Source organism: Acinonyx jubatus, chromosome A1 (assembly GCF_027475565.1).
Source record: "Acinonyx jubatus isolate Ajub_Pintada_27869175 chromosome A1, VMU_Ajub_asm_v1.0, whole genome shotgun sequence".
NCBI lineage: Eukaryota > Metazoa > Chordata > Mammalia > Carnivora > Felidae > Acinonyx > Acinonyx jubatus.
Genome location: NC_069380.1, coordinates 74,581,357 through 74,595,952, shown reverse-complemented (window position 1 = coordinate 74,595,952; position 14,596 = coordinate 74,581,357). Strand labels below are relative to the sequence as shown.

Below are 14,596 nucleotides of genomic sequence, written 5' to 3'. Positions count from 1 at the left end.
AGTCAAGTGTTTTTCAAGTACACTTTTATAGCTGAAAGTTCTCTAATTTAGCATCAATGAAGAATATAGTATTTACTAAGCAACAAGTATGCAAATTTGATATTTAAACATGCATTATTAAATTGAAGAGAAACAATGTAATTGTTTAGAACTTAGACCAATAAAATATTTTGTTGAGGAGGACTTTTTTTTTATAGTTTTATTTTTTAACATTTACTTATTTTTGAGAGACAGAGTGAGACAGAGCATGAGCGGGGGAGGGGCAGAGAGAGGAGACACAGAATCCAAAGCAGGCTCCAGGCTCTGAGCTGTCAGCACAGAGCCCAATGCAGGGTTCAAACTCATCTACTGGGAGATCACGACCTGAGCCAAAGTCGGGCGCCTAACCGACTGAGCCATCCAGGCGCCCCTGTTGAGGAGGACTTTTTAATCATGAACTGGGGAAATATCGATGGCATACTGTGAAGCAGAATCATTGTCCTTTGAACTCAGTGCAATTTCTCACTGTGGTTTTCTCAAAATGAAAATAAAGCTGGTATCTAATGTGTTTTCACATCACAAGTGCACAGTTAATCTTGTATATGGATAAGACACCTTTGCTAAATGCTAGAAAAAACTGATAGAACTAGCTTTTGGTGTTCTTGCAATATCTTTACTACCTTCCCTTTATTTAAAGGACTTTGGATCTATAATTTTACTCAAATGTGGGAATTGAGTGGGGATTAAAACTCTATTTTGGTGGTTTCAATCAGGACTCTATGCATGAGCTAGAATACTTTTTAATATTGGAGATATAATAGTACCTTAATGAGAGGACATTAATTATGATACTTGGAAATCCATGGTCGGTTTATACCTACAATAATCTATGAGTCCTATAATTTTGATGATTCTAATGGCCCTATTGTTCATTAGGGCCACAACAGACCTTTGCCTCTTGTAAATAAATCCCATGTCTTTGGTTTCTGACAACAGGAATACTGCCAATCCCAGTGTTTTGGGAGAGACCTGTGTTACTTTGGCATCGCTTACCTGTAATCTCTTTGGATAAAAGTTATCTAATCTCTGGATAAAAGGAATGGTCTGGGAGAATCATAGTGAATGGTTAATCAGGTCACAATCTGGACAGACATTCTAACATTCCATATTCCAAAGTTCTTATATCCTTCTTACCTTAAATACAATGAATTTCTGTCATTGTACTCCTCATGGGTTTCCATTGGGACTAATTTTTAGACAACAGGCTTATTAAACAACTAGAAATAAGTCCAACTGATCAAAGTAACCAGAGGTTTTGGTAAGGATCCAATTTGATTTTTTTTTTTTTTGATTGAGCACCTTCAGAACCCATTCCTTTGAAAATACTCAAAAAGATTACTGATATAAATAAGTCTGGCAATCCTTTTACTATGTCATTTTTTTCCTGTGTACACTTAGCTTCTATTCTAAGCTTAGCTCTAACCAAATTCTATGTGTAGATACAATGAAGATTGGGTAGATAGGAAGGGGGATGAGAATTGTGTTCTCAGTCTTAAGTAATTCCCTCATTTGCCAATGATGTTAAAATGGACTGGGAAATGGACACATTTATACCTTTCTTATTATTATCCTAATAAATTGCTTCTTTCTACTTATGCTAATAAAAATTAATTGCTCTTCCATTCAAGGACTCTGAGAGATAAAGGTTACTTAAAGGTTAAGACACTGAACAGGAAAGAATTAGAAACTGGTTCAGTGAAATGGGGATATACGGGAAGATTCAGAGAATGTGGCCACCAGATTCAGCCTTCCTAGGACATCACTTACTGGACTACTAACCTCAGATGCAAACCTTAAACTTTCATTTTTATATCATCCACTCAAGTTTCAAAATACTTGATGGTAAGATACATTCAGTTGCCTTTGGGATTTTCTGATTTCATTTGGACTTCAAAGGGCATAGGAAGGAAGAGACCACACACTGTTTTTGTTTATTTGTTTAAGGGAGAGATGGGACTCCATGTAGCACAAAGTCTTGCATAAAGTAGGAAGCAGGCTGTGAGGATTCACACATACACACACACACACACACACACACAAAGAAAGAAAGAAAGAGAAAAAAGAAAAAGAAAGAAAAAAAATGACCAATATCTGACCATAAATGACCATAAAAGCCAGAGACTTTTATGATAAGTCAATATTGTATGTCCTTTTCTTCATCTCGAGTGTTCAAGGCAATCTGAACATTAAAAATTATACTATAAAATTACCTTTATTTAAAAAATATAAGTGAATTATTGCCTGTAGGTTTTCTTCCAGGTAATAATAGCTTCAAGCAGGACAGATGATACAAAGCTATTTTAAGAATAACATGTGTGACGTTTATCCTGTGACTGACTTAGGTTTAATTTCATTTAATAGTTTTCCACATAAATGTGTATTGATTTAAGTCTTTGAATAGAGGTAAGGTCAAAAGTAGATCTGGTACCATTCTACTTTGAGCTTGGATGGACCACGTACTTTGGAGGAAAATAAAATCCGTCTGGGGTGCAAATAAATCCATCTCTGTTATGACGTACTTGCTACAATAAGTATGACTCATAACTTCCTGCTATTATAAGATACTCAGTGTCAAAACAAAATATTCATGTCTAAATTATAACATATTGATTAAATGTTTTTGATTGCTTTGTAGTTTTCTCATGCCGTCAACAATGCCCTAGAGATATTAATTTATATTTCCATAAGATTTATTCACTTTTATGGTACTTTTGGATGACCTTAAAAATAATTAATATGTTAATTTGCATATGCATATGATCATTGGTGAATTAGAATATTTATTTTGTTTTAGTATTTCCAGATTTATATTCGGTAGACTAACTGTATGTACAGATTTTATAATATTGGATAGAGTGATTATTCTTTCTTCTCATCTTTTTTAGTTATAGTTTTACAGATATGGCCTAGTCCTTTAGGACTACACAAGAGTTTTCCTTTACTCTAGTAGGTTTCTAGTAAGTCAATGTAAAACTTTGCAATATGGTGTCACAAAAAAAATTTGTTTTGAAAATAGACATTTTCCTGGTTTTTTTTTTTCTCAAACCAGTGTTTAAAGTACTCAATCTCATATTTTATTTTGGTCGTATACCTTGAAATTCGTACACTGATTTGTCAGTCTTGAAAAATTAAAGAATGAATATTTTAACATAATTATAACTCCGATGAATAGTCTTAGAATATAAATCAACTGTATGTTTGCTCAAAGAAATTTCAAATATTCTTTAACCATATCATAAACTAAACACTTGTTACCAATTTCCTACTGTTAGTTTCTTTGTCTTAATCCTCAATCTGTACTCTCTAACAGACTTTTTAGTAATGAATTGTAGGGGAAGTAGAATCTTGGGCAAAATAAATTTTTATGACTGTTTTCTATAGTTATTTAAAGGATTTCTAAAGAAATAGGATATGGAAGGACAATTAGTTTAAAAATTGTCAAAGTTAACACAGAACAAAAATGTCTTTTGATTTTTAATGATGTCTTGCTAAATGTCTAATGTTGCATTCTAATCATTTTTGATTAAGCATTGCCAGACTTAAATTAGACATTGAATCATAGAATAAACTTTACGTTACATACACGTTATATTCTTTATTTCTGTGTATCCGTTTTAAGAAAATATGAAATTCCTTAGTTCAACCAAACTTTAGTGACTCTAACACTTTCATTTTAATGCATTTCAGTAAGGTACATGGAGACGTAATCAATACGGATCTAACACCCACTCATAATGCTTTGGAATTGAACCGAAAGATCATTTTGAAGGAAAATAATACATAAGGGGTACTGCTCTTACTGCTAATGTCAAACCCCTTTCCAGGGAAAGAAAGAGAAAACTAAGAAAACAAATTTGTCTCTGAAGAGATGGAAATGATAGGTACATTAGACCATTAAAGCCTTCCTGTTGTCTCTGCCTTACTCATTTACCAAGGCACTGCTTTTGTGCATCTGTTGTCATCCATTATTTATGCGTCTTATTCATGCCGCTGCAAACAGTGCCAGTGGTATGCATTCTTTGTTACCGTGTTTTTTCAGACAGTGTAAATAAATAAGCAGAAATTCAGACCATCTATAATGTTACGACTCTCCTTCCTTCTGTTCATTTATGTTGATGCTTCGCATGTTGCACACCTTCTAATATCCCGTTCCTGTTTTTCATTATTTAATTCATGCTACCTCAAGCCTATTAATAAATAAGTATCTTGATGTCTTGTTCTGCCTTTCTGAAATTCTCAAGGGAGCATACAGATTAAACCTCTATTGGAATTTTTCCCACATTACTAGTTTGGTACAAGTGAATTACATATGTAAACACAAACATTGATGTTCATATATTTATAATTGATGCATATTAATATATAAGCAATATAAGAAAGTGATTAACCTGTCAGATGCCAGAAGACAAAGTGAACATATCACATTTCTGCTGTAAGTCAATCTGGGTATAATCTTGACCCACATGTTCATGCAGTATTGAAATTGCCAAATGGAATCTCATAATCATCATTTGTGCTTCCCATTTTCCGGATGATGGAAGTGGTTCCCATAGGGATGCGTCGGTTGATCTGACTTAGTACCAGTGAAAAAATGGCCAGTGTGCACCATTCGGTGTCATGATCCAAATTAAGTTCAAAGAGAGGATCTGGTATTCAGGATGTGGGTTGATTTGCCTCTACTTCTTACAACCCAGAAAACACATAGCATTTCTATCCCTTCGTTAACTGCATTCCCTCTTTATACCCTCTTCACGTTATTTTGTCCCTGGCACACTCGTTCTGTAGCATGACTGTTTCTTCTTTTTCCCTGCCCCCATTTCAAAGAAGGATTTCAGATGAGAACTGAATCATAGTTTAATTTTAATCTTGTTCCCCTTGCCCAAAGAGACATACCTAGAAAAATGTTTCCATGGCCAATGCCAAAGAAATTATTGCCTATGTTTTCTTCTAAGAGTTTTATGGTTTCAGTTCTCACATTTAGGTCTCTCATGCATTTTGAGTTTATTTTTGTGTGTGGTGTAAGAAAGTGGTCCAGGTTCATTCTTTTGTGTGTGGCTGTCCAGTTTTCCCAGCCTCATTTGTTGAAGAGACTGTCTTTTCCCAATTGCATATTCTTGCCTCCTTTGTGGTACACTAGTTGAGCTTATAAGTATGGGTTTATTTCTGAGATGTGATAAACACTTTAAATATAGTGCTAATTAATAGTGTGGGTCCTAAATTAAAAAGGCTGAGAAACATCGTACAGGAAGCAGATCACTTTCCTGGAAAGACAGTTAACTTATAATTGCTTAAAGTGTAAAATTTTCAATAACGTTCTGCAAATACTACCACCTTTGACTCTTACACCAATCCTGAAGCTTTCCTAGTAGATGATGTGATCTCTGGTTCACTACAAAAAAATGTGACTTAAGGGTGCCTGAGTGGCTCAGGCAGTTAAGCATCCAACTTCGGCTCGGGTCATGATCTCATAGCTTGTGGGTTTGAGCCCCGCATCAGGCTCTGTGCTGACAGCTCAGAGCCCGGAGCTGCTTTGGATTCTGTGTCTCCATTCCTCTCTGCCCATCTCCCACTCAAGCTCTCTCTATCTCTCTCTATCTCTCTCTCTTAAAAATAAAATAAATGTTAAAAATTTGTTTAAAATGTGACTTAGATTATTTTCCTTTTCTGCAGTACCTAAAAGGAGGGTAGGAGGGCATGGTATCTCAGGACACAGAGGTACCATTCTGAACTCCAATTTCTAATCTGGAGTTGCATCTGGAAAAATCAGGTGAGGGAATTAAATCCTACCCTGAGAATATTCCCCTTGTCAGGTATCGTCTTAGGTATTTTTGAGAGTGTTTTGTTTTTGTTTTTTGTTTTTGAGCAGTCATGAAATTATCAGACTCACATGAAAACATTTCAGAAATTGAGAAGATTTTGAAAACGTAGAGAATAGAATCCCGCTAAGGAAATGAAATATCCTGTATGTAACACTCCACACTAAGTACAAAAGATAAACTCTGGTTAATATAGGTGGGTTATATATAGATCAATACCAGCCTTTGTAAGAAGGATATAAGTCTTATTTGGCTGAAGGCTTAATATCAGACAACAGAGAGTGAGGGAGGACAAGAATGCCAATGTGAGTGAAGCCAGCCTGATGAGGAATAGAGCCAGTGAGGGAGACAAGAATATTCTCACTCTTCCATGAACTTGACACATCCCACCTACAAGCTGCATTTGCGCTTCAAGAAGGACATTCACGAACTAATTTAAACACATCCAGAGAAGAAGGATGACGGTGGGCTAGGAGATCATCTCCTATGAGGATCATTTGAGAGAACTGAGGAGACTCCTCTCTACCAGGAGGTAAGCTGGTTGAGACTGGGGTGGGGAAGGATTGACAGGTGTGGAAGGAGCTGTTTTCACAAAATATTTCAGGGTGTTACATGAAAGAACATTTAAACTTTTCAGAACAGGAACCCTCACGGGGCGCCTGGGTGGCTTGGTCGGTTAAGCGTCCGACTTCAGCTCAGGTCATGATCTCACGGTCCGTGAGTTCGAGCCCCGCGTCAGGCTCTGTGCTGACAGCTCGGAGCCTGGAGCCTGTTTCAGATTCTGTATTTCCCTCTCTCTGACCCTCCCCTGTTCATGCTCTGTCTCTCTGTGTCTCAAAAATAAATAAACGTTAAAAAAATTAAAAAAAAAAAGAACAGGAACCCTTAGGTGTAGACATCAATGCAGCATCCTATCTTTTGAAAACAATGTTATCCATCCAGCAGTTGAAAGCACTGCTTTTTGATATGTTGCGAAAGAGTGCTGTCAACTGGATAACCTTGTGCGTCCATTCTGAGATTCTATTATTTCATTAATGATACATTGCATCCCTGAACAATAACATAGACATGGTGCTACAGCTTGGTTAGCACATGCGTAAGAACTTACGGCTTTGTGTGTTGTTCTACAATATATAAAATAGTAGAAAATATAGTTTGGGTACCTTGAGTACTGATAACATGAAACATGGAATTGAACGGAGTGACAGTGTAGCTGGCTTCTCCTTAGTTTCACAAAACAGGTGTATGACGGTGTGTGGAGGAACAAAATTTGTCTGAAGGAACAATAAAAACCAACAAAAAACATAATGTTAGCATCCAAAGCAGGATAAGAAGCTTAGTATAACATTTTAATCCTAACATTTTAATTATATTTTCTCAATAGGTATTTGCTCAATGGATGAACGTATAAATGGATTACAAAGCAGGCAGCTTGTTTTCAACACTTCAGTGAGATTTCTAAATGGACCACTCATTTAATATAAGAAAATGTCTAAAGGTAGGGGAAACACAGCCCTAGGTCTCAATTTCTTCTTGACATGGGCCCGAAAACATGTTTTTAATGGTTTTACCTGGGTTCTGCGCCACTGTGAAATGTCACTGAACCCAGGTAGAGGGAGTTGGGGTTTTTGATCTTGTGCTAAATCAGGCTCACTATGGGTGGCAGCTGGTCTATAATTGAGAAGAAGAGTCTGGCTGTTTGGGGTGTGGGCATTCCCTGTATAATCACAGCAATGTGCTGGCTTGGCATATCATCAAATATTCTTTTTGAACCTGTCTGATCACTTCCAGAGACAGAGGAGGTTCTATTTTGTTATGGTTTGTTGAACCATCATTTAGAAAGATGCTTCCTCCATTTTCGTGGAATGGCTTTTAGTGCTGGGTTTTTAGTCATGTCTACAAGGGTCTACTAGATGCTGACAATGCCAGAAGCTTGTTTCAATATTCCAAAAAGGTAAGAGAAAAGGAATGGATATTTTTGCAACAGAGGTTACATTTGAAATGACCCAGGGTAAGAATGACGTATAGAGGCAGATTAAGTCTTGAGGAAAATCAAAGGCATAAATCCTATTTGCTTGAATCTCGCAGATATTCCAGAGATGAGCCATGTTCAGTGGTGAAAATTCTCTTTTCTCTTGACAGTATTTCATTCATGCCCCTACTTTTAAGTCCTAAAATTCTATTTGGGAATATATAATGTTGCTTTTAAAGTCACTTGACATAAAATGTCTTACTACATGAAAATTTTTGTTTTCAGTCCTTGGAACAGAAAGAAAACATATCCGATTGCATAACGTTTGACAGTTCGTAAGGAAAGCCTAACTCCTGAGGTTGACGTTGAAATGAACGCTAATGCGTGTTCATTAAGGATTTTTGGTACCCAAAGTTTTGAAATACGGTGAGGATGCTGGGAGAAATTCCCCATTCTGGAAGTCTTCTGGGATCCTTTTATCTTTTTTTTAACCACTTGATTCAAATGCCTACTGGATTTAGGGGCTTTGTACCATCTCCATTTACAGCTCAGAGTTGAATGCAAGTGAAAGTTTTTCTTCTCTTGCTTTGTGTCAGTTACGACTACTTTTGGTTACATAGAAAGGAAATCCGTCCAGAGTACTTTACTCTGGAGTAGAGAGCTATTTTTCCCCCCTCACAAATGTAGGTAGTACAGGCTTGTGCAAAGCCTTGATGATGTTATCAAGGACACAGATTTCTTCTAATTTCTTGCTTAGCTTACGGCTTCTCATTCTCATGTTAGCAACATGACTAGTACATCTCTGGCCATCTTCCTCACAGGAAGAAGGTTAAGGAGAGCAAAGGATAAAATGCAAAAGCCTAGAAGACATATGCCAGCAGTTACTTATATTAACATACCTCTGTTCGCACATTTTGGCAAACCTTATCTGCGAGACATTCTGGGAAGATAAATATTTTAAATTGGGTACATTGCAACATTATACAAAAAGTAGGAAACTGTCAGTAAGGAAGGAGTTGTGAATGACTAGATGCCGAACAGGCACCTGAAAGTGGTGCCACAAAGCTTTTAATAGCTTCCACAAAGCTATTAAAATTTAAAGGAGAAAAATATATATCTAATTATACAAAAAAGTAAATGGTCAGTGCAGAGTATTGAGGAAAACCAGAAAACTGAAAGAAAAGCTAACAATTTTAAAAAGTTAACTGAAACCCTACCTCCTGAAAGAAATAATGTTAATAACAGTTAATGCTCTCTTCTTCTCTTTCTTACACTTGATCTCTTGTTCTCTGTGTGTATTTGTACTTCGTGTTGGTTTTGAAAAAAAAATAATGCTAAGGAGTATATTACATCAGAGTTCAATTCTCTTAACCTTGACCATTATGAATATTTCCAGTAGTAATAATTACTAGCTACTATTTTACAAGTCTTTAAACGTTACTGCTTTCTATTATATGCATATACCTTTTCCGCAGAAATTGCCTTCATATTTACACTTGAATTTCATTCCTAATTATAGAATGACAGCAGTGTTCCCTAAATGTCCCTTTACTTGGAGTCACACAACCTGGGTTTGGTCCTAGTTCTATTAGTGAAGTTTCTGAAAGGTTTGGGAAGGCGGCCAGTCACTCATGTTCTTCCTTCCTCCCAAGATTGTAGCCAATCAAGAAACTGACATGGCGGATCAGAGACCTGGGATTAAAACAGCTGAGCTATCTCTAATAAAAGTTATATTGGAGAATAAGCCTTGGCCTTGTGGCCCTATTGGCCTCCTAACACGTGTGCCTTCAAATCCTCAGACTACTTTATTCCATTCCCCGACAGTCCTGGACAACGGCCGACCCACTGAATTTATCACATCGTAAAAAGCAAACTTGACTGTTACTTCATGGAGACGTGGTGGAGAGTCCAGCAGAGGCTCAGCCTCTGTGTCTGGTCCCATCTCCCAAGCCCTGCAGTGAGGGAGGGAGGCCAGCCTTTGTGTAGAGGGAGGCCCCGTGCGTGAATATGGACACAGGAGCTCAGGAAACCTGTGTCCTCCCCGGTTTCGTCAACAATCCCGCTGTGTGATCTTGGGTAAGCATTTTGACTTCTTTTAGATTTTGTTTTATCAGGTTAAATTGAAAATAATGCTATTTACCATGCAGGAGATTTGTAAAGATTTAATAATGCAATATTTAAAATGAATACTGAAATTTAGGTCTGGGTTTTCTGAACTGGAGATTTGATCCAACACACCATTACTTTGTTGTTGTTTCTACTGTTAATGTGTAATGCAGAATTAAGGATTAAGGGGCCAACATCAACCCAAACAGCATTTCGGTACTTTTTCCTCAATACACAATTAAAAATACGTGTTAGTAGTGGTAATAATAGCAATTCAAGATGATGAAATATGATAGGTAGACAAATAATGTGATAAATTGAGAGTTTTATATTTTCTTGGCAGTTTTTCAACGTGATTTACAAAGCTGTATTTTTTTTGGAAAACCATTTTTTGGTTTGTTTCTAAGAAAAATATGTAATTTCAACATTTCTCCTTATTCTCGTTTGATATTGACATCGTCACGGACCTCTCATGCCCTCTTTTTGCAGAAAGAAAGTAGATACATATTAATGTCATTCTGTGTCATCCGTGTGTTCGGAGGGGTGAGGGGGTATTCCCTAGGGCCTTCATATTTGTGTCAAGAGTATATAAAACTGTTATTATTGTCCATTTATTTTGATACTTGGTTATACTATCTTTTTAAAAAAATTTTAATGTTTATTTATTTTGAGAGAGACACAGAGGGACCGAGCGTGAACGGGGGAGGGGCAGAGAGAGAGGGAGACACAGAATCTGAAGCAGACGCCAGGCTCTGAGCTGTCAGCACAGAGCCCAAAGGACGGCTCGAACTCACAGACTGCGAGTTGGTGACCCAAGCCGAAGTCAGACGCTTGGCCTGAGCCACCCCGGCACCCCTTGGTTATGCTATATTTAATTTAGATGACACAGACCGAATTTTTTCCTCTGCAGTTTTGTGGGATTTCTCAGAGGCAAGTGGAAGTAGAAAGTTAAGGGGATTCCACAGTGTCTGTCAGACCTCTAGAGATCGCAAGGCCCCGCCATGCCTGCAAACGACCTCAGGGTTGTGGGATGGAGCTCTGTGTGGAGCCCTGCACCTACTTAAGATTCTCTCTCTCTCTTTCTCTCTCTCTCTCCCTCTGCTCCTCCCCCACTCTCTCTCACTCTCCTCTCTCTCTTTCTCAAATAAACAAATAAATACAAGCCCTTGAAGCCCCCAGATGCTAATCTGAATGATGGAAAAAAATAAATGCTGGGTGGGGGGCACTATGAAATTCATGACTTCAGTGCAATTTTGAAGAGCTTTAAAAATAGTAAGTACTATTTGTCCAGGCAGGCAATACGCCACAGATACAGCTTGTAGAATGCAGAGTTAATATTCAAATTAAAAATCAGTATCGGGGCTCCTGGGTGGTTCCGTCGGTTAAGCGTCCGACTTCGGCTCGGGTCATGATCTCGCGGTCCGTGAGTTCGAGCCCCGCGTCGGGCTCTGTGCTGACAGCTTGGAGCCTGGAGCCTGTTTCGGATTCTGTGTCTCCCTCTCTCTCTGACCCTCCCCCATTCATGCTGTCTCTCCCTGTCTCAAAATAAATAAACGTTAAAAAAAAAAAAATCAGTATCTTAATCCATCAGCATTGTGAACAAATTTGATCAAATCCTTTTTTCCTTTTTATTGCCTTACACTTTTTGGAAGCTAAGTTCATCACTGACACAGCAAATAGACCGTCTTTATGCCCCGGCATAGAAGTAGTAAAAAATATGACCGATCTTACTTTTTATGTAATCCCCACAAGGGAGGCAGGCTGGCAAAAAAAAAAAAAAAAAAAAAAAAAAAAAAAAATTGAATGAGCTGCTATGGTTTTTATTTATTATTAAAATCTATTACACTTTTTTCAAATGCAAATGGGGTTTAAATTTGACGCTTCTTATCTTAAATCTGCTATGGTCATTCCAATTTCTGTTGTGTTAAATTACCTCCTCCTTTACTTTCTGATCCATAAAGTCCTTGTCTAGACCCTGGCTAACTAATATATTTAGATTAATGAAATGTCTTTCTTGTAGTGCTCTGCCTTTCTGGCTTCAAGCCTTTCTGACTTTCAGCTAATCCTACTCTTATGCATGATCCAATCCAGAGGGATAAATGATCATAAAAGACTCCATTTTATTCCCCACTACTTAACATTACTTGACTCCAAGGATATCCATGACCTTGACTTATTTCTGGCCGCGACGTCTCATTTCTCAAAGTCTCATTCTTTCATTACTCATTCTTTTTCCTCAATCCCACTTAATATGATCCCCACACTTAGAATTGTTCTCCACAGCCTGGCCTGTATTTGTGTTCTTCCGTGCATAACACTTACCCCCAACAGATACCTGGCAAATGATTTCCTCATTGCAGAGTTATGTGGCATCATCTCCAACCACTTGGCTGCACTGGCCTCTTCTTGCAGATTTTGTCTGCAAAGCCTCCTACTTCTTACAAGCTAATTTTTATATAGTGTGTGAAATCTACATGGTCATTCTCTTCCCTCTTTGGATTCCTTAACCCACATCTAACTCCTCAGTTCACTAGGATCCTTGGTGATAGGAACCCAGAAGATAAACCTCATAATGCCTATCATCACCATGTGTTTAGCAACTCAATAACAACAACAACAACAACAACAACAACAACAAGAGTTTTCTCATATAACCTTCACTTTCAAGAATTTAGTAAATAATTTTCCATGAAGGCCCATGAAAAAAAATGTCTGAAACGAGTTCCCATAATTCTCCGACATCGTAACTACAGTGAACAGAATCTGGGTGCAGAGATACAAGGGTTTTATTCCCAAGTGCAGCATTTATTAGCTTTGTAATTTGAGAGATTTCTTATCTGTAAGATGCCACAAATAAAGCTCATATTTCGCATTGTTGTGTTGAATATTAATTAAAATAATGAACATAAATAGCACGGCACTGCCTAGCGATTGTGAAATCTCTTTAGTTAATTTTTAACCGTCATTTCAAATGTACTATCAATTGTGGGTTCAAATAATGGTCCACAGAGGAGTGTGGTCTGGTGGGATTTGTGACCTGAAGATCTGGCTCTGCCTCTTGTCTCTGGTAATTTATAGAAGCAGGAGTTTGGGTAAGCCACTTAACCTCAGTTGTAAAATGAAGGTATTAACGAATGCATTATGGGACTCTGGCGATGGTGAACTGGTTTCTTGAGTTAGGGGAATACCTCATAAATGGTAAGTGTTATGTCAATGTTATTGAAATCCGGGGTTGTTACCTTATAAGAAAGAACAAGTATATGCATTTTATGTGTAGTTTTTACTCAATCATATTTTGGGTTTAAGCATAGGAGCAGAAATCGCCACTAATAATAAAAGTAAAGATGGAAAAACATACATATTGACAAGGAATTAGAAGGAAGATTGATTTTAGAAGGAAGGCCCTGCAATATCTATTTGTTTGTAGATACTTTGCTACCTTGCACTGTGTGATAGGGATAAGTATTTTTTTAAGTACTGCATTTTAGTAAAGTTAGACTTGCTTTGGTAAGTTAGTAAAGTTAAACTTTAGTAAAGTTAGTCTTGGTTCATGATCCTATGAGTCATTATAAATAGCTTATTTTGAGCTTACTATTAAATAGTCTTAGAAGGTGTTTCTTTTCTGTTTCTATTCTGGTGACACCAAAAAAAAAAAAAAATCCTTTGTGCCTTTGCCGTGTTGTGATATTCATAAAAAATAAAAAGTGGGGCTCCTGGGTGGCACAGTCGGTTAAGCATCCGACTTCAGCTCAGGTCATGATCTCACGGTTTGTGAGTTCGAGCCCTGCGTTGGGCTGTGTCCTGACAGCTCGGAGCCTGGAGCCTGCTTTGGATTCTGTCTCCCTCTTTCTGCTCCTCCCCTGCTCGTGATCTGTCTCTCTCAAAAATAAATAAACATTTAAAAAAAAATTAACTAGAGTCCCTCAGCATCACCAAATTACTTTTTTTTTAAGTTTTGTTTTGTTCTGTTTTTTGTTTTTGTTTTTGTTTTTTTAATTTATTTTGAGAGTGAGAATGAGCAGGGAGGGACAGAGAGAGAGGGAGAGAGAGAATCCCAAGCAGACTCCACACTGACAGCTAGGAGCCCAATGTGGGGCTCGATCTCACAAATCGTGAGATCGTGACCTGAGAGGAGACCAAGAATCAGACGCTTACCTGCCTGAGCCACTCAGGCGCCCCCTCCCCCCAAATTATGTTTTTCTTAAATTGTGTACTATTCTTTCCAGTTTGACAAACAGATGCAAAGTTGCTCAAAGGCATATAAGGTCGTATTGCCTGTAGCCTCTCTTTATAGATAAAACTACGTAGAAATGGTCTAGTAAGTTGAATACTGAAAGCATATGTTGGCCAATCTTGAAGTGGATGTCTTATGGTCCTTGATTCAAAATGTACAACTGTACAACAACTAGAAAGATTGAAAATGGTTTGCTGGAGTGGATGACATGAGCCATTGGGTAGGTTAGTGATGCCAGCCCCTTTCTGTACCTACTCCAAGGACATGTGGGTTTGGATCGTATCAGGCGATCACAGTGAAATCACTTCAGGCTTGCTGTTCACATACAATATGCGGCCGTTTGTAGTAACTTACATGTATTGGTGCTTAATGTCTGTTTCAGTAAGTCTGAAAGGGAACTCTGTGTGTGTGTGTGTGTGTGTGTGTGTG

At 37.7% G+C, this 14,596-nt stretch overlaps 1 long non-coding RNA gene across 1 annotated transcript; it reads left to right on the top strand.

Moving 5' to 3' along the window:
- The first annotated feature begins 295 nt into the window (after positions 1-295).
- On the top strand, positions 296-7,682 carry LOC113600817 (uncharacterized). The gene is made up of 3 exons (XR_003421910.2): positions 296-1,297; positions 3,727-6,387; positions 7,240-7,682. It is a non-coding gene; the product is annotated as an uncharacterized LOC113600817 (long non-coding RNA).
- The last annotated feature ends 6,914 nt before the right edge of the window (positions 7,683-14,596 follow it).